This window comes from Pygocentrus nattereri, chromosome 9, assembly GCF_015220715.1.
Source record: "Pygocentrus nattereri isolate fPygNat1 chromosome 9, fPygNat1.pri, whole genome shotgun sequence".
In the NCBI taxonomy this organism is placed as follows: Eukaryota; Metazoa; Chordata; class Actinopteri; order Characiformes; family Serrasalmidae; genus Pygocentrus; species Pygocentrus nattereri.
The window spans coordinates 7,229,240-7,248,806 of record NC_051219.1 but is presented as its reverse complement, the minus strand read 5'-3'; the positions used below and the strand labels follow the sequence as shown (position 1 = coordinate 7,248,806).

The 19,567-nt window shown below is 40.8% G+C and overlaps 2 protein-coding genes across 2 annotated transcripts in view; one reads left to right on the top strand and one right to left on the bottom strand.

Annotated features, from left to right (window-relative positions):
• The window catches only part of LOC108415618 (protein NLRC5-like), an 802,877-nt gene that overhangs the window by 116,366 nt on the left and 666,944 nt on the right, over positions 1–19,567 (bottom strand).
• Positions 1–19,567, top strand: part of LOC108415395 (NACHT, LRR and PYD domains-containing protein 3-like) — an 843,678-nt gene that overhangs the window by 182,042 nt on the left and 642,069 nt on the right. The window lies entirely within an intron of this gene.

The following is a 19,567-nucleotide window of genomic DNA, read 5'->3' as shown; positions in this document are numbered from 1 at the left end:
GGGACGTCCACAAACGAAGACTGAAGAACATTAAGGAAGTGGAAACGTTCTGCATGGAGGAGTGGTCTGAGACCCCTCACCAAGTGTTCTCCACCTTTGATAAGCATTACAGAAAACAGCTCAGTGCTCTTATTCTCTCCAGAGAAGGCAGCGAAGTGTTACTGAAGAAAACATGTTTCTGTTGTTGTTCCAGATCACAGTGTAGAAATTAAAATATGCTGCTGACCCATTTCTTTATGCTGGACATGTCACTCACTGCACGTGTGACTTATATAATACACTGACTGTAGTTCATTTTCATGAAGGCCGCCAACGATTCTGGAGCTGAATGTAGGCAACATGCTGTTATCTGAAACTTTCACAGCTATAAACTTTATATTCTAATTACCAATGTTTTTTATTGAGAAATGTGGATTTTTAAATATTTTATCAATTTTTAATAATTTATTTTAATTGTTTGTTATGGAAAGGTAAGCAAAACTAAATGGGACAATATGTATTAAGAAAAACTGAAAAATACGGTCTAACTGTGTTATATGGTCTCTAATACACATCTACTATATTAGTTACAGCTTATTCACTTTATTCAGTTCCAGTTTTAACACATTTACATTTAGGAGGCGAATGACGATTCACAGAACACAACAGATATTTTGCAGCGCTGTTTCTGGACCACAGGGTGATTTTTTCCAGTCAGAATGTTCAGAATGTAGTACGACTGGCAAAGAATCACTTTAAAGACCTTCTTTGATGTCAAACACACAGATGAACAGATTCATTTGTGTCACACTGTTACATCAATTACGTTTATTACAGGGTTTATGAATGAAGAGACCGTCACATAAAAGGAGGCCCTGAGTCGATACAGCATTCAACATGTGTGCTGATAAAGAATTCTGAGCAGGCAGTGCCAATGTAGACATGCTGTTAGATCTTAGGTAGTTACCTGGTACTAACATTAGTCTCTATGGACTCTTAACCAAATCATACATACCACTGATTAAAGATGACCAGACAGTATTGATGGGATCAGTATCAGATCTCAGAAGGAAAAAGAATGATGTGATCTAACCCTGTAACAAACCTATCCTGAAACAGCCCTCAGTCACACTGTGTGATGTGATGTTAGCTGTGTAGGTCTTCCTGTGGGGTAGTGGAGTGTTGGAGTAGTTAATACTACAGGCTGATTGGAGATTAATGTGAGATTCTCAGGAGAAAATAAACACAGTTTACCCACAATTATATGTATATACATGTACAAACACACACCTGGAATATGGACTCCAGATGGGTCATGGTGATCTTTGCTCTCTCCTTTTGGGCGCTATGGAAAAGCAGGAAAAAAAAATTAATCTATATGATATTTATACAGCATGAACCACTAAACAGACCAACAGGTAAAAACTTTCTTTTTTGTTTCTTTTATTTTTATTTATTTTTTAATTATTATTATTATTATGATTATTATTATTGTTTCTTTTTTTTCTCCCTTCTTCTCTTTCTTTCCTGTCCTCTTTTTTCTCTCCTTTATTGCCTGTCAGGCCTGGCCAAACAAATAAAATACAAACATTAACAAGAATAGGCTTTAGTAACCTATAGAGCTGTTCTTGTGAAAACAAATATGTTTGGTACATCAGTGCATTCGGATTACCATTCCGTTCGCAAAAATTGCCAGACATGACAGGTTAAAAAAAAAAAAAAAATTCTCACTTGTTCAAATTCAGCTCATAAAAAATAATTAGAGTAAATCTACTCAACATTACTAGAACTAATAATAACTATAGTGGTACATGATTTGTTGCCCAGCAGCTTATAAATAGAAAAATTAATCTGTGGTAAAATCATAACTCTGGAGCCATTTGAGAATTCATGTGTAAAAAGTAGGAAAATGATGGTTAATCCATGATAAAGAGGATTAACAGACATAAAGCTCAGCTCTTCTCTTAAACAGGGAATCTACCAGTAGCTCTTATTATAGTGATCTGAGATGGATTGGCTATGCCTCGATCCAGACAGTAGGGGGCGATCACAGGCTTTTCCTCATTCTAGATAAAGCCATCTATGGGGAAACTGCACTGGTGTTTACAGGTGGTCTTTTACTCCCTCTGTTCAGGGGGGTAACAAATATCCATGATACTGTACTCACCTCAGTTCAGGTGAAGACTCTCCCTGTTTGAAGTAAATGCCTCTACCCATTGACTGATCACTCTTCATAGACACACAGCTGGGCTCAGGAGAGTCTGGTCTCTCACTCTGAAAGTGACTAAAACACATTCAACCATCTGTTAAGAGCCGTAGTCTTTCCTGCGTCTCCCACCATCACACAGTGGCTTCATCTCTTATTACACTCAGTCATTTCTCTAAACACTCTTTGGAGAAGGTGAAGTGGAAGCTGCTACTTTTTCCTTCTACATTTGGCCGACACACGTCAGAGTGACACACATGTATTACACACTTTCTGTGAATGGACTTCATTTTATGGCTTGAAAGTCTTTAAAACTTCACTTTCTTCTTTGGTGTTTTTGACACAGTATTAATCAAAGTCAGTGCTGAACCTTCAGGAAAGGTTATTTTCCCACATCAGGCTGTCAGATTAGATACTATATTAGCTGTTTTACCCAGAAATCAATGGGCAACAATGTTAAACAGAGAGATCATATTCCTCATTAAGCTGATTTAGTTTTGTTTTCTTCATCTTTCTCTCTTTCCTCTGCCCTCTCTTCTCCTCTGACTCTTGCCTGAACACTTTCCTCTCCTCTCTCCTCATCTGCTCCTCCCTGAGCTCCATCCTCCATCCCTAATACATCTTCCCTCTCTGTCTACAACAAACACTTAATAATCATATGAATTATTACAGGCTGCTTATTTTTCAGTCGTAGTTCTAACTGCCTTTTTTAGCCGTTGCTAAATGAAGTCCTCAACATTTCGTCTCCAGTCAACAACATAACAGCCTAACTGCACCTGTGTGTGCGGCTCAGTCTAACGTATTGGACTTGTTGTGGGAAGTGAGTCTCTCCCAGAGAAAGAAGTTCCTGAATGTGGCCACAGACACAGGAAAGTGTACGTCACTGGTGGAAGTCGAGCTCCTTTAGTCGGCTATAAAGTGTGCAGATAAGCTCAGGTTGCAGTGTAGTAGTTACTGAAGAGAGCCGGCATAAGAGCTACGCTAATGCAGCTTGGAGAGAGCCAGGAGAGAGACGAGTCATAGCCCCCCACCTAATTACCCTGGGTCCCCAGCCTGGGTCGGGTGATGGGGTATGTGCCCCCGTCCCCCGGACCCTGTGTAAATTTCCAACCAGGTGTTTTTGATCCACAAAGTTCCCAGGGTTTCACTGACCTGTCCCTACTTTTTTGCAACATGTTGAAAGCACCAAATTTGGATTTAGCACAAATTTACAAAAAACAGTAAAGAAAAAATATTAAACCTCTTCTTTGAGCTGTTTTTAATTAAATATCTGTAAAACAAACGACTCTTTTTTGTTTTATTTGCAGTTCACGTACCTTCCCAACTTTTGTCGGTGAAAGGTCCTGACCAATTTTTCTGACCACTGAGATTCTCTCTGTTCTCTATTCACTTTTCTAAGATCCACATCCAGGTGCAGTGGAGTCTCATAGTTTTGGTCAGTGTAAGAACATTTATGCTTCATGTAAATCTCACCTCTGACGTTCTTCAGTCTTGTGTTCCACAGAGCTGCTCATTTTGGAGGTCAACCAATGAGACATTTTCTTTCAATTATGTTACTTGAATCTTCAGCAGGAGCTACAGAAACACTAAACATGTGAGAAAAGACTGTTTGGTTAATGTTTACACAAAGAAATAGTGCAGAAGAAATACAGGTGTTACTCATAATGATGCATTCATAACAACCTATGAAGGTAAAACCACTGAGAGGAACCAAGACTCATAAGGAGAAACACCATAAGATCTTGAAGAAGAACCAGTTCTGGATAATATGACGATGAATTACTCCACACACAGTAGTCCAATATTCAGAAAGGGTCCGTACTACCAACTGTGATGATGTGTTTCTAAGCTTTAAGTGGTTCCTGAGCTATGAAACCCAAACAAATGTCTGCATTTAAAGGTTGAAGGGTTTAATGAAACTAGTTTTCAGCTGTTCACATATGCAGCTCTCTGCTTCTCTGTTCTCCAGCATAAAAGACTTCAGTCTGCTGTTGTGTGAGGGTCGTGTAATTTAACTGGTACCATTATTTCCACCTTCTATCATATCCCCATGTGTCTAATGTGCAGGTGTGTAAAGAGTAATGAGAATCTCTACTGGAGTAAAAATACTGTTACTGTGTTGATCATTTCAGTACAAGTAGGGAATCTGCAGGTTCCTGATGATGTTTGCATGAAGCTGAACTGCAGAGTCAGATGGTCTGATTCCTGAGGAGATACAGCAGGATGTAGTAATCAAACACAGCGGCTCCGTCTGAAAATCACCTGCCGAGGTCAAAACCTGCTCATATTTCACTGACCTTCACTCGGGCTCGTGCTCTACTCTGACCACAGACGGGCAAAATAAGAGCTGAGAGATTTTTCTCAGATCAGTCTGAACAGTTTGAACCTGGTTTCTTCATCTGAGCTCTGCTGCTAAAGCTCCCAGTGTTTGTGGATGAGCGGTACTTTACTGTGGTCAGCACGAAACTCCAACGACACGCGGTCAAACCGACTAACAGACCCCGAACCAGCCATCGGGAAAGAGCCCTCATCCGGTCCAAAGTCCGAGGAACCCGACCTGCCCGATCCCAGCACTGAAGGCTACTTACTGTCCGTCTGTAGACCGCGGGTTTAACCCTGTAGATGCCGGATTCTGAAGGACAGGGATGTTCGATACCACCGATTTAAAATTCAGGCTGGCACCGATACCGATCCAATACTTTGTACAAATTTTGTCTGGTAAATATAAAAAAGTAATGTTGATCAAATCACAGCTTCATAAAGAAAATAAGACATCAGAGTAATGTATTTATTTAAAACTCTGAATTAGACTGACTGTAAATAATAATAGATGTGTTAGAGATAAAATGTTGTTTTTAATCCATCTTTTCTAGTATCTATTTTTCAAAGTTCATCATGGCTGTTTTATCGCCATTGCTCTGTATAATTTAATGACACCTAGTCTATGTAATCCACTTTAAATGACCAGTTCTTTAGGAAGCCCTATCTGAATAAATGGCTATCTGCTGCAGCGCGTATTTATCTCCTCACTTATTTCATAACCACATTTATTCATCTGAACAGCTCCAACAGCGACAGAGCTCAGCGCAGCTTAAAGCTCATTTTGGGCCTCTGCACCTGGACAGCGCCGGCCTGCAGTACCGCCGCGCTCCGCCAGAGGCGCTTGTCTTGCCCTGGCAGCAGCACCTGACACCGCTCTCCTCGTCTGCCCGCCTCATCATAAATGCCTCGTATTCTGTGTTGTGGTTTATCCTGAGATGTTTCACAAGGCGGAAGAAAAAGTAGTTCCCACCAACCGCGTATCATTTAGACAAGAACTCAGCAGCTCCGTTACTTTCCACTGTGCTCCTGTTATTGATGTGCATTACCTCACATGGCTGAAGTATGAAAAGTGTCGATATATTGACTTGTAGCGTTTGTTAGAAATCGCAGCTTCATAGCTCCGAACCGACATTAGGGTCAGAGCCGGGTCTGGGCTGAAAGACCACATTGGGGTGAGTAGGAAATCGCTTCATCTTATATTTTGCCGAACCTTTCCTTTAAATCGGTTCTCAGTCCTAAGATGAGAGCGGCAGCTGATGACCAGGAGAACTGGACATAAGCCGTTAGCACGTCATGGCCTGTTGTGTTGGAGATAATGCTTCCTTTTCTAACTGGTGCAGCACCGGCCGCTGTGTTTCAGCACGACTGTTGTAGCACTAGCTAAAATGTGCTGGTCTGGATTAAAGAAAGGTCCTAAATTAGTGCCCTTAATGACCTTAAACATCATCTTTAATTCTTATATTTAATAATACTTTATTAATAAAAATTCTTCAAATCTATGACTTAATAAATGATAAGAACCTGCTTGATAATGTAAAAATGCAGATCCTCTGTTGCCCAAGTAGGATTAGCCAGATTAACTCTCACTAACCAACATGAAAGTCAAACACGGTCATCCCATCGGAAAAAATCCAGCCTACTTCATCATAACACCGGCTGTGTTTACATGCAAAGATTTTTGCCAATCTGACTGAATGCATTGCCATTAGATTAAGACTGAGGTGTTTATGTTCACTATACTCAACAACAGGAAAACGTACTTCACATGTCCTTATTAAAGAAGGCCGAGAGGAACACGTTGTGTTCTGAGACACATGAGCTGGACATTCGTCCCTCCGCTGTTTTTTAAAGATCAGAGCATAAACCTCATCTCCTCTGCAGACCAGTTTCTGCTCCCACTATGATGAACATTATTAACTTTTACTACGATGTGATGCAAATGACCAGATTGTACTTAAACGTTCTGATTGGGGAAACACAGATATTTACAGAGACATTATTCTTCTATTTAATAGATTATTTATAGGATTACACACATTATTCAACTGGATAGAAATTGCATTCCAAATGGCCTCAAGCAGACTAGACTGTTCTGATTGAGGTGTGGACATGGACAAATTCTATTCCGATTGAACAATTAGTCAAATTTTTAACGGATTATGAGGCTGCAAGTCAACGTGGGTACTGAAGGCCTACTTACTGTCTGCTTCCTCCATTTACCAAGCTAAGCTAAGTCCTTCACACGTCCTTATTAAAGATGGCTGAGAGGATGGCGGCGTGTTCTGAGACACATAAGCTGGACGTCTTTTAAAGACCAGAGCAGAAACTTCACCACCTCTGTGGACCAGTTTGTAACCTCTCGCTATGATGTGACACAGTTACAGATTCAGGCGTTTAATCGGACATTATTCTCCTATTTACCTGATTATTTACTGGACTTCCCACATTATTCCGTGGGATAGAAACTGTTCTGAATGGATCAATCAGACTAGACTGTCCTGATTTCTACTCCGATTACTAACGGATAACAAGGCTGTGAGTAAACATGGCTACTGAAGGCTACTTACTGCCCGAGGCTGTAGCTGCTGTAGTTTCTGGAGACCACGGGTTTAAACCTGTAGGTGCCGGATCTTCTGATGGCCTCGTTCTCATAGTTTCTCTCAGGAGAATCGGTCACACGCTGAAACAGTTGTATTCCTTAATACATGAACAAACAAACGTGAAACTCCATGAAGCCGGAGCTCTGAGGAAGCCTCGACACACAGACTGCTGGACTTCACCCACTGAGACGGAGTCTGTACAGAGAATAAAACGAAACAAAGAGAAAACAGGAAACAGCCGCCATTACACAACTTCCTGTTCACCTGAAATGGCTGCAAACAGTGAAGACAGAGAAGTGACAGTGGTTTTTCAGATTTGTGCTCTTTACTCAGCTTTTATATCAACACAGAGTTTCAGAACTTTCATTTCATTTTCATTTCAAATCCATTAGATAAATACAAGAGAGTGACGACCACAAGTCAGCTTCACACCAGGTCCACCAGCAGCCCAGCTTTACGCCAGATCCAGCAGCAGGTCAGCTTTACGCCAGATCCAGCAGCAGGCCAGCTTTACGCCAGATCCAGCAGCAGGCCAGCTTTACGCCAGGTCCACCAGCAGGCCAGCTATACGCCAGATCCAGCAGCAGGCCAGCTTTACGCCAGATCCAGCAGCAGCCCAGCTTTACGCCAGATCCAGCAGCAGGCCAGCTATACGCCAGATCCAGCAGCAGGCCAGCATATATATGCCAGATCCAGCAGCAGGCCAGCATATATACGCCAGATCCGGCAGCCCAGCTTTACGCCAGATCCAGTACTGGTGATGTCTGTGGATCATTTTAAGGGCACTTCTTTGATTTTGTTTATAATGAAGTATTTTTGAAGGAAAGTCCAAACCTCTAATTTACTGATCCCCTCCAGAAAAACCACCAGAAGGAGGAGAGATAAAGTCTGTCTGATGGGGTTTTTGATGGTGTAGAAAACCGAGATTAATTTTGGGAAACGGTGATTCTTAATGTCAATATAAACAAAACTTGCTGTTTAATGTTTTTAGGGAAGCAGGAGCAGTTTACTAACAGACCAATCACAGCTCAGCACATCATAAAGAGGGAAAAGCTTTTTATAACCATGTTTTTAATTACTTTTCTTATGTACTTTATTATTTTATCGATTTATTTATTCAGTAGTATTAAAAATGTTGATTTATGCTTTATTAAAAATTATTATAATCACATTTCTATTATTTGTAATAATTATTAGTTGTAAAATAAATGATTGCATAAGTTTAATACTTTTTGTAATTATTATCATTATTAATGTATTGATTTATTTGTTAATGTGTATTTATTTAATAACAAGACTAATTTGGGCTTTTTTTGTTTGGTATATAATAACAATAACAACTAATAATTAGACTGATGGACATTATTTCGGCTCCTTTCTGCGGTCATAATTTACAGGAATCATGAATTATGAGAGTTTCTCAGGAAAAATAAAGACCTGTCAATCACCTCAGTAAAAGTCTGGACTTCCTCTGAACCTCAACTTTATTCATGTCTTTCTGAGAATCACGGCCTGTTACAATAAAATCCCCCTCCTTCACTGCGTTTGGTCCTGATTGTAAGTGCCTATCGTCCTGTCTGATGGGGATACTGTGAGACACATGAATGAACGAATGAACGGATGTTTCTCTTCCTTGAATGTCTTCATTATTCAGGAGCTGCGCGGCTTGTGCAGTTCAGCATGTAGCAGACAGGTGGCAGCACTGCGCTGTTCTTATTCCTCTCGGCTCCTGAACAGACCCTCAGACCAGGTCAGCAGATTCCGCAGCACTGACTGACCACAGTGGACGGGTTTATTTAAGACGTTCATTTTCCATCTTCAGCTGAAAACTGACATCAGTCCATCACAGATTCATAAGAGTGTCTGATCAGTTTGACTGGAGCCCCCCAGACTGACCTCAGGGACGGGTCAGGGTTTCGGGGACCCACTGGCGCACAGCTCAGTAAAGTTGGGCTGATGTTGGATCTTCAGCAGATGTTCGCGTTTCGCTCCTGTCACTCACAAACTCCTCCTAAAATGTCTGAGAACATTTTCTAACTCGAGATAAAACAGACACAAACTACTTTCTGTTTCACAGAACTTCTCAATCTTTCCAGGTCACTGAGTAGAAATGATTTTCAGTCGCTGGAAACAGTAAGGAGCCGTCTGTAAAGTTTGGGTCCTGCTTAAAAATGTAAATGTTGGTGGTGTTTATAATATAAACTGAGACGCGTCCGTGTGACTCTATAAACAAACTGCTACTGTGATATCAGAGCAGTGGACACTGGTTTGTAGTGAACACGTCATAAACTTCTTTAAACCTTTAGTTACTGCATTTATTCTTTGATTGAATCTTCATTTCCTGCAGTGGACTTGCGACCTGTCCAGGGTGTTTTCTGCTTTCCGCCCAGTGACTGCTGGGATACGCTCCCCATCAACTGACCCTACTAGACCTTTAGGTGTAAACAGTCCCTGAGCCCCTGCAGTGACCTCTACAGATTCATGTCTGTTTTTAAAGCAGCGCCGTCTGAGGGCCCTAAGGTCACGGCCAGCAAATCCTGGTTTTGGGTCTCGTCCCTCACACACACAGATTTCTCCAGATTCTCTGAGTCTTTTAATGTTATTATTTACAGCAGATGATGAAAAGCAGAAGTTCTTTTCTTTTATGTGGAGGAAGGTTCTTGAGTTGTTCTATTTGTTGGTGCAGTCTTTCAGAGTAGAGAACCTCCTCATCTTTAGTTCTGAAAGACTCTTCCTCTCTGAGATGATCTACACCCAGTCGTGTTACTGATCTGATACCTTTAAAACACCAGGTTAGTTTTTTACCATTTATTTATATTACCACCAGCCTTTTGTTTCTCTGTCCCAACACTTTTGAAACATGTTCAAACTGAGCAAATACTTTTGAAAAAGCTCATTTGATATGTTGTCTTTGTTCTACTGTCAATGAAGGATGGAGTTTAAATGATTTGCACATCATTGCATTTTGTTTTTATTTACATTTTGTACAGCGTCCCAACTTTTTTGGAAATGGGGTTGGAAATGATCTTTTCATTCTCCTGTTCCACCAGGGGTTCTAATATCCTGCTCAGCCAGCTTCCACCATTGACCAGCTGACCAGCTCCTTAAACCTGTGGTCCAGATTCACCCCAGGCTTTGGGGTTTGGGAGCCTCACTTTATGTAGTGGACTCTTGTTCGGGACCGGCCTGCTCTGGCTCTGACTCTGCCCACATATTGCACCCCCCCCCCCCCCCCCCCCCCCAAACACACACACACAGACACTTGTGGCTGTTTCTTAGACTGAACTACAAGCAGTGTTGTTTGAATGTTTTAGGCACTTGAAAAAATGTATTTAAAAGCTGTTTAGTTGGTCAGGAAGCATTTATTTGTGAAGAAAAACATAAATATTAAGATGAATACAAATTTCCAAACATCTCCAAACCCTCTTGGGGTTTCTAAACCCATGTGGACTTCAGTAACTGTAGTTTTCATCCACTGGCTGGTTTGGTTAATCAGGAGCGCTGGTTGTGGGATTTGAACCTGTCCGTGTCGTGGCTCAGGACATTAAGGAGAATTTGGTGTTATGTTGTGTTTAAAAGCCAAAATCTGCTCCCAGCCAGGCCAAATGGTTTTAAATGTCCTGCAGAGTGTTGCAGCTCTCTGAGTTGAGTTTCTCAACCATCTGCTTGTTTTACAGAATCTCTCGTTTTAATCACTTTTCTATTTTGTTGGATTTTGATGGTAAATTTGCTGAGTTTGTGCCACTTTCTGATGTATTGACCCCTTCCTCTGACGGCTCATAGTCATGGAGGCAGGCTGGTGGTCAGGGAACCAGCCTTGCGACCTGAAGGTCACTGGTTTGATTCTCTAAGCTGACAGTCTGTGACTGAGTTGCCCTTGAGCAGGTCATTTAACCAGCTGCTCCCCGGGCACTGTGGATAGAGCTTCCCACAACTCCGGGTCAGTGCCCACTGGTGTGTATGTGGTGTTTTATTGCATGACTGGGTTTGATTGCAGAGGTGACGGGTTTCCCCGTTGTGGGACTAATAAGGGTCACAATCTTAATAAAGCAGGTGGGAGCATGTAAACGACCACAGCACCCCGTTTTAACACAGAACACAAACCTATGAAAACTATAAATGTGAAGATTTTGAGCTGCTTCATTTCTAATAATTAGGACTCTGACAAACTGACACCCAGATCTCCAGATGTACAGTCAGCTTTAGTGAACTCAGGACGTCCAGAAACCTTTGGTCTGGAAAACATGCAGTATACATAAGGAGCTTTAGGAGTGGCTTATACGAAGCTGCGCCGTGGCCGTTTTCATTCTGGCCAAAACGCTTCAACTGACATTTTGCAGTCCTACTAGAATATTCAATAAACACGCGCTAGAATTTTCCTGAGAAAACTTCTCCAGCAAACTCCAGCGTCATTAGCATATTGAGGCAGAGGGAGTTTTTTCTGGATCAGATCATTTGTGGCGCATGAACAGCAGACAGTCTGACCGTCATCATCATCTCATGAATGAAGAGCTGCTGAGGCTCATCCATGTGACAGAAACAGATTCATCTTTAAACAATAAAGACATCAAACTGAGGAAGGTGAATCTACACTGAAAAGAAATTGTGTTGGATTTACTTAAAAAAAATCAAGGCAATGTTCGTGCACAGGGCCCAGTTTCTCAATCATCTTAGTGCTCTGATCATCTTAACTAGTAGATGTAATTCCTGCTCAACCATTTAACTGAATGCATTTCAAATGGGAGTCGGTCACAAATGCCTTTCTCTCAGTGCTGGCTGCTGCGGTCCCTACATGGGCAGCGTTGAGGTAAAGGCAGCTACCTTCATGTTTCGGACACAGCATCGCCCACTGAAACTAGAGGCGGCTAGCTAGCAGAGTCGCCCGTTGAAACTAGAGCCGGCTAGCGTTAGCTAACTTGCTAGACGTTATCTTGGTGGCAAAAATCCAATAAAAACAGCAGGAACACGATGAACTTCGGTCAAAAGTCATTAGCAAAAAAAAAACAGGTACATCAAACTGAAATGAGAATTAGTTCAGTTTACACTGCATCATCTTACCTGAGAAGAAGCTCTGAAGCTCCTTAGAGGACTAGAGAAAGCTAGATGAACCTGAATTTGACCAGAAGTTGAAACAACTCAGAAATATTATTTTATTCAGTGTATTTATCTGAGTTCAGAGAAAAATTACATTTCTGAATGAAATATACTCGTTTACATGAGATAAGGCAGGAGAACTTCAGTGTTTTAAGGAGAAGCAATGGGATTTTGTACATATGGCTTGTTGTGTCAAAATGATTTTTTTTCAGTGAGTGCTTTATGTGAATTTACCCTTTCATTACCTTCAGAGTGTTTGTTTTTCGGGGTGTAATAAATCCACCAATATATACATCCTACATTTAAGTATTGTAAGTGCTGTTTATTTCATCAGAGGAGGGAACTAGCACAGCTCCAGTCCCCGTAGTTTATTGGAGGCACAGTCACCGTATACCGTATTCAGAGCTACTAAACTCCATTAACGGAACCCAGGGTTGATATATTTACCATGGCTCGGTGTGCAGGGGCGCTGCATAAGGGTTTTAATTCCTTTATTTTCAGAAAATAGGCTTTATTTCACTGTGTGTTCAGTTTCTCCCCTCCTTCCTCTGTTCTAAACCCGCTATAGTACAATAACTGAACACCTTTTAGGTGTTTGAGCAGTAATGTTTTAATACGGGTCACATCTGGTTCTTTCTTTCGACCGTTCTGTTTATTGGGTATGGAGGAAGAAAGGCTTACAAAGCTAAAAGATACATGCATAGATTTTGTTTGGTTCCCTACAATTAACCAAATAAGCCATCCCAAGTCCAACTAAACCCATCCCACCTACATCCACCCCGTCACCTGTGACACATAATGTGTGTATGTGTGTGTGTGTGTGTGTGTGTGTATGTATGTATGTATATATATATATATGTATGTGTGTATATATATATATATATATATATATATAATGACATGCACAGCTATATATTTTTACAAAATAAATAATATTAATTAAATGAATGACTGTGATATACTGGGAAACGTCAAACTGCAACTATTTCCAAGTACAGAAATGAGGCAACGTCTTTAAGCCAGGGATCAAATGAAGGTGGAGTGGGACTTTTCCACGCAATCAAAATGAGAATCTAAAAGGGTGCAAAAAGATACATTCCCAGAATATCATCAAGGGGTGATTTTGAGAGAGCGCTAGAGAAGTCTGTCAAAACATTTCTAACGTAAGAATCTTAAAAAATGAGATTTAAGAAGAGGAAATCGATCACCAAGCCGTGAGAAAGTACAGAATGTGTTATCCTATCTTTGACCTTCCTAATCCCAGCTCTGTGCCAGCTAATAAAAGTGGAGTCTGTCATCAAAGGTGGAAAGAAGGGATTGGCTGCAACTGGCATGTTTATAGATGGAGACTGAAGACCAAAATGATTCCGAAACCGGCACCAAATATGTACGGAATCATTCAATACTGGGTTAGCAAAAGCTAACTTAAAGCTTGATGCCAGGGGAGCAGATAATACGGCCATCAAAGAGATAGTAGTGGCCTTCACACCGAAATAAAATGCTACAGCGATTTACAGCCCAGTAATAAAACAGGTTTGAAGACACAAGACCACCTACATGCTTAGGGCTTTGAATAAGCTCTTTGTGAATTCTGGGGGGCTTACTGTTCCCAATAAAATCAGATATTTATTGGTCAATAGTTTTAAAGAACTGATTTGGGCAAAAACAAGGGAATTGATTGAAAGAGATATAAGAATTTGGGGAGTATATTCATTTTAATTGAATTTACTCAGCCAGTTAAGGACAGGGGAAGGGAGAACCTATGGGACAGATCTTCCTGACCCCAGAGAATATTGATAGAAAGTTACATTTAAAAGGTTTGGAATATTTACAGGTCAGGATAACACCAAGATACTTGAAACGGTGTGAGATAATATGGAAGGACAAGGCGCTCTGAGGTAGATCATTAGCTGTAGTAGTAACAGGGAATAATTCACTTTTAACAGTGTTTCATTTATAACTTGAGAATGAACTGTAGATATTAATGACATGAAGAGCAAAGAGATCCCAGGTTCAGTCATAAATAAAACCACATCGTCCACATGCAGGGAAAGTTTATGTTCAAGCCCTCCATGACTAATCCCCCGAATCCCAGGATCTGTACGAATAGCGATTGTTAAAGCTTCTATCACGATAGCAAAGATCAAAGGTGAAAGGGAATCACCCTGAAGTGTCCCGTGAAAAAGAGGAGAAACACTAGAAGAGAGCCCATTGGCCCACCGAAGCTAAGGAGGACATATAAAAAGCTTTATCCAAGATATATACAGGGCCAAAGCCAAACTTATGCAGTGTGTAAAAGATGTAATTCCACAATGTCAAACGTTTTTTCAGCATCTAACGAGTAAAACGTCAGAGAGGCGGTCCAAGAACAAATAATATTTATAATCCTAATGTTGAAAAAAAGACCCTGTTTGATTTGTATGTATTATTCTACCTCACACAGTTTCTAGCTGTTTATTACATTAAGAAGACTTATAGGGTGGTACGCACCACAGTCACGGGGGTCTTTATCTTTCTTCAATATCAGAGAAATGGTCGCTTGTCTTAGAGTAGTAGGGAGGACACCCTGCTTCAACATTTCCAATAGTGTGGGAACAAGTTCACCTGAAATTCTTTTGAAGAATTCTGCAAGGGAGCCGCCGGGACCAGGGGTCTTGCTGCTCTACATTGCTTGAATGGCTAAAATAATTTCCTCTTTAATTATAGGTGAGTCTAATTCAGCCTTGGCTGAAGTACTAATAGTAGGAGCTGGAAGGCCTTCTCCATTTGCTGTATGTGAGGAATAGAATCAGATTTATAAAATGAAGAATAAAAGTGTTTTAAAAAACGATTATGATTGATGTCCAAAGCATCTGTATTGAGTGGACCACACTGCATACAAATCTGCAATATGAAATTTTGAGCGGTTTGCTGTTTAAGCTTGGAGGCTAAGATCTTACTAGATTTATCACCATGATCAAAAGTATTACCGTGAACGTAAAAGCATTTGTTCCGCATGATGAGTGGAGAGTAGATTAAATTAAGATTGCAGAGCTGTTCTTTTCCAAAACGTATGTGGGTCTAGGGAAAGGACACAGAGCATGTCCAGCTGTGCGATCTCATTGGTCAACTTAAGTAGTTTTTCTTTACATTGTCTATTTTGAAAAGATAAATAAATGGTCTGACCTCGAGTCACTGTCTTTAAAGCTTCCCAAACAGTAGAGGGGAGACATCTGGAGTATTATTGATGCTAAAATTATTTGAATATTATCAGCAAGGTCCTGTGTGAAAACACTACCTGAAAGCAGGAGGGAATTGAAACACCACAATTTTGAAATAAAAGACTTATCTGGGATAATAAGTGCCATAAATATGGTGGCATGATCAGAGATAACAGGATTTTACTCTCGATAAGAGAGCTTTATCTATAAAAAAGTAATCAATGCGAGAAAAGGACAAGTGAACTGATGAAAAGAAGGAATATTGCCTACTGTTAGGGTTAAAAACCGCCAGACACCTGAGTCATCATGTGGAATAAGAAAAGAGTCCAGTCCTTGTCAAAGACTGGGCGTTTCATTTGTTAGACGATCTATCCGAATTGGCGTCCAGGATACAATTAAAATCACCACCCAAACCCAGACTGGTCCATCATATTGCCAGACGGAGAAGCGTAATTGGTCACTCCTGAGAACATGTCTCCACTGCTCTAGACTCGCTTTACACCACTGCATTCCACACTTTGCATTGCGCTTGGTGATGTAAGGCTTGGATGCAGCTGCTCGACCATGGAAAACCATTCCATGAAGCTCTACGCTGTTCTTGAGCTGATCTGAAGGCCTCATGAAGTTTGGAGGTCTGTAGTGATTGACTCTGCAGAAAGTTGGCGACCTCTTCGTGACTGAGTTGCTGTCTTTCCCAGTCACTTCCACTGACCATTGGCTGTGGAATATTTAGTAGTGGGGAAATTTCACGACTGGACTTGCTGCACAGGTGGCGTCCGATCACGGTACCACGCTGGAATTCACTGAGCTCCTGAGAGCGACCCATTCTTTCACTAATGTCTGTAGAAGCAGTCTGCAGGCCTAGGGGCTCGGCTTTATACACCTGTGGCCATGGAAGTGACTGGAACACCTGAATTCAATGATTTGGATGGGTGACCTGAATAGTTTTTGAAATATAGTGTTTTAACTAAAACTACAGGTGTTTCATAGAAGCAACCTGTAATAACCTATTGCACTGCCATGCCTGACTGAGTTGAACTGGCTGTGAATTGGACACTTTGGTCTATTAACACGGCTACTCCTCGAGATGTACTTGAAAATCCTGGCTCCTTTTAATAGGTGAATTTGACGTTCCAATTCTCAAAGTTAATCACACCACCACCAGTACCAGACATACAGAAAGGCAAGATTTAAAAATGTAAAGTAGGAAAGTAAAAAAAGGAAAACAGCACAGACCAAAGACACACCTTGAAATAGGGGTTAGAATCTCTTGGTAACTCATGATTTGATTAGATTCAGAGGCTGCGATGCGATTATAAAACGATTATCAAAGCATCTTCATGCATCTTTTTTTCTATATAGGACTTATTTTTTCTCAGTGTGTGATTATTTGCTACTTTTAAAGCAAAGTGTTTATAATGATCCATTATGAATTTATTTCCAATATCCTTTATTAATAAAACAAATGGAAGTGATGTGGTAGGTGAGCTGACAGGATGTCATTTACTGCTCTTGTTTGGAGCACATGAGATGCTGTTGCCACTCATCTGCGATAAAATGCGCAGTTACAGTGAAATAAGATGCAGTTGCAGTGGATGTCCACGCAGCACATGTTACGGCCGTCCGGCCCGTTTTCTTTAGTGGTTTTATAACTCCGGATTTGGTCATGTGGTAGAAAGTCAGGGGTCACTGTGTCAGTAAAACATCTGCGAGATGGGCCGTGTGCAGCACAGCGTGAAAGCCCCGTTTGTCCACGAACTGGCCTGCACTTAGTAACACAGTCTTGCCTGGCTAGTAGCAAACGAAAAGGCAAAGAGATTAAAGACGAAGTATCTTGGGGTCTTGTTCACGAGTGACGGGAAGAGGGATTGTGAGCTCGGCCGCAGGCTGGGACAGGCGGCAGCAGTAATGCGGTCACTGTACCAGACTGAAGTGGTGTTTACCGGTCGACCTACATCCCGACGAAATCGCAAATACAAGCAGCAGAAATGAACTTTCTTCAATCGGGCGGTGGGCTACATGCTATGTGATAGTGTGAGGAGCTCGGTCATCCAGGAGGACCTCAGAGTAGAGCCACTACTCCTCCGCATTGAGAGGAGCCAGCTGAGGTGGTTCAGGCGTCTGATCCATATGCCCCCTGGACGCCTCCCGGTGGGGGTGTTCCAGGCATGGCCTACCGGGACAAGAAACTTTTTGTGATGTAATGAAACTCAACACAATTAAATATATCGACATATCCAGCCTAAGCAGTTTAGCCTCACCCATTCACACTGAAATATATGAAGTATAAGGAATGTTTCAAGCCTGGAACATTCAAACGTCAGTCTCAAAGGCAAAGTAACAAATCAGCCTGTTTCATTCCAGCAGATAAAGAAAGACTGAAAAATTAACATAATGTAAAAAAGCCACTGCTGTTTTTGGTACATAAACACACAAACTTCATAATTGGACTTTACAGGGAAAAATATAATTGAAGAAATTTAGTACATGTGAATAATTTTTTTTATATATATGCAATTTTGAAAATATGCACTGACCACACATGCTCTCTTTTTTTTGTTTAAAAAATTAAATTAGTGATAAAAAGGTACAAATATGTACCGTCATTTGCAAAGTATATGTAATGTACCTTTATCACTCATTAAAGGTAAACAATTAGACCTTAAAGACCACTATTGTGCTTGTGAGGGTACAGATTTAGATCGCTTGTAGCTTGAGGAACAAAAATGGACCTGAACAGTACCTTTTTCTTTCTGAGAGTACAGTCAGAATAATCCATCCATCCATTTTCCAAGCCGCTTCTCCCTCAGGGAGGAGTGCTGGAGCCAATCTCATCGGGCGGAAGGCAGGATACACCCTGGACAGGCCATTGCAGGACAGACAGACACAGTCACTCACACCCAGGGGCAGTGTAGCAAGTCCAATCGGCCTGACTGCATGTCTTTGGACTGTGGGAGGAAACCGGAGAACCCGGAGGAAACCCACGCAGACACGGGGAGAACATGCAAACTCCACACAGAGGTGGTCACCCACCGCACCGAGCTACCCACTGCACCACCATGCCCACAGTCAGAACAGTACACTTATCAAATATACAAAAACAAAAAAAAGGGGACAGATACTTTTTGTCAGCTCAAGTGGTTTAGGAAACATGGCAGAATAAATATGAAGAAGGTCTATAAAGTGAACATCACTGTACGTCAGTACATTAAAAGTCTTTTAAATGTTTTTTTTCATGAACATTTACAGATGGTATCATTTTCCTCATACTTTTACTAAAGTGAATTTTTAAAGGCTGTTAGGTGTCCTGTGATTACTGCCACCTGGTGGACATTTTAACTAATGTCAGCGTTTTCTCCATCTAAGGCACAAAACCCAAAATGGAGCAAAGATCACATCAATGTTCTGGACGAATCAGATGTTCAATTTTGAGTCTCACCTGCTAGAATAAAGTTCAGTAGCCTCCGGATTAAGAGGTGAACACATTACAGACCTCGAAGTGACTTTTTTAAAAAATGTCTTTACAATTTTGAAATACTCCATATGAATTTCAGGCATAAAGGGAGCAGCCGAAAGAAGAAGAAGAAGAAGAAGATATAGTAACAATTATCAAACTGTTCAAACCTTGTTACTTAACAAAGTTAATTACTTGCTTGTTGATTTTCTTCTTGTTACTTCTTTTTTTCTTTGCTGCTGTAACTCTGAGAATTTCCCTGTTGTGGGACTAATAAAGGATTAGCTTATCTTGATCTATGATCACTTGTAAAGTACATATGAGTGTGAAATTTAAATGAAATATAACCAAACAGGTCAAGTCAAAAATGTCAAGAAATACATTTTTTAAACTAACCATGGACTAAATGAGCCTTTCCATCACAGTGAAAATGAGAACCTGTAACATCACTTTCTCTTAAAGACTAGAAGCAGCTTAGAATAAAATAAAATATCTGAGGCTGAAAATACCCAAAATATTCAACTGGTGGAATGGAAAGACATTGTTTCCATGCATTTCCATGATATACTGTTGTTGTTATGCACTCTGTCCTCCATAGGAGATTCACACTAAATAACACTAAACATCATTCTCACTGTAAGCTGACTGAGTTTGCCCAGCTCAGATTCTCAAATGGATCTTCGCTGTTGTTGGAAGAAATTTTACAGGAGAT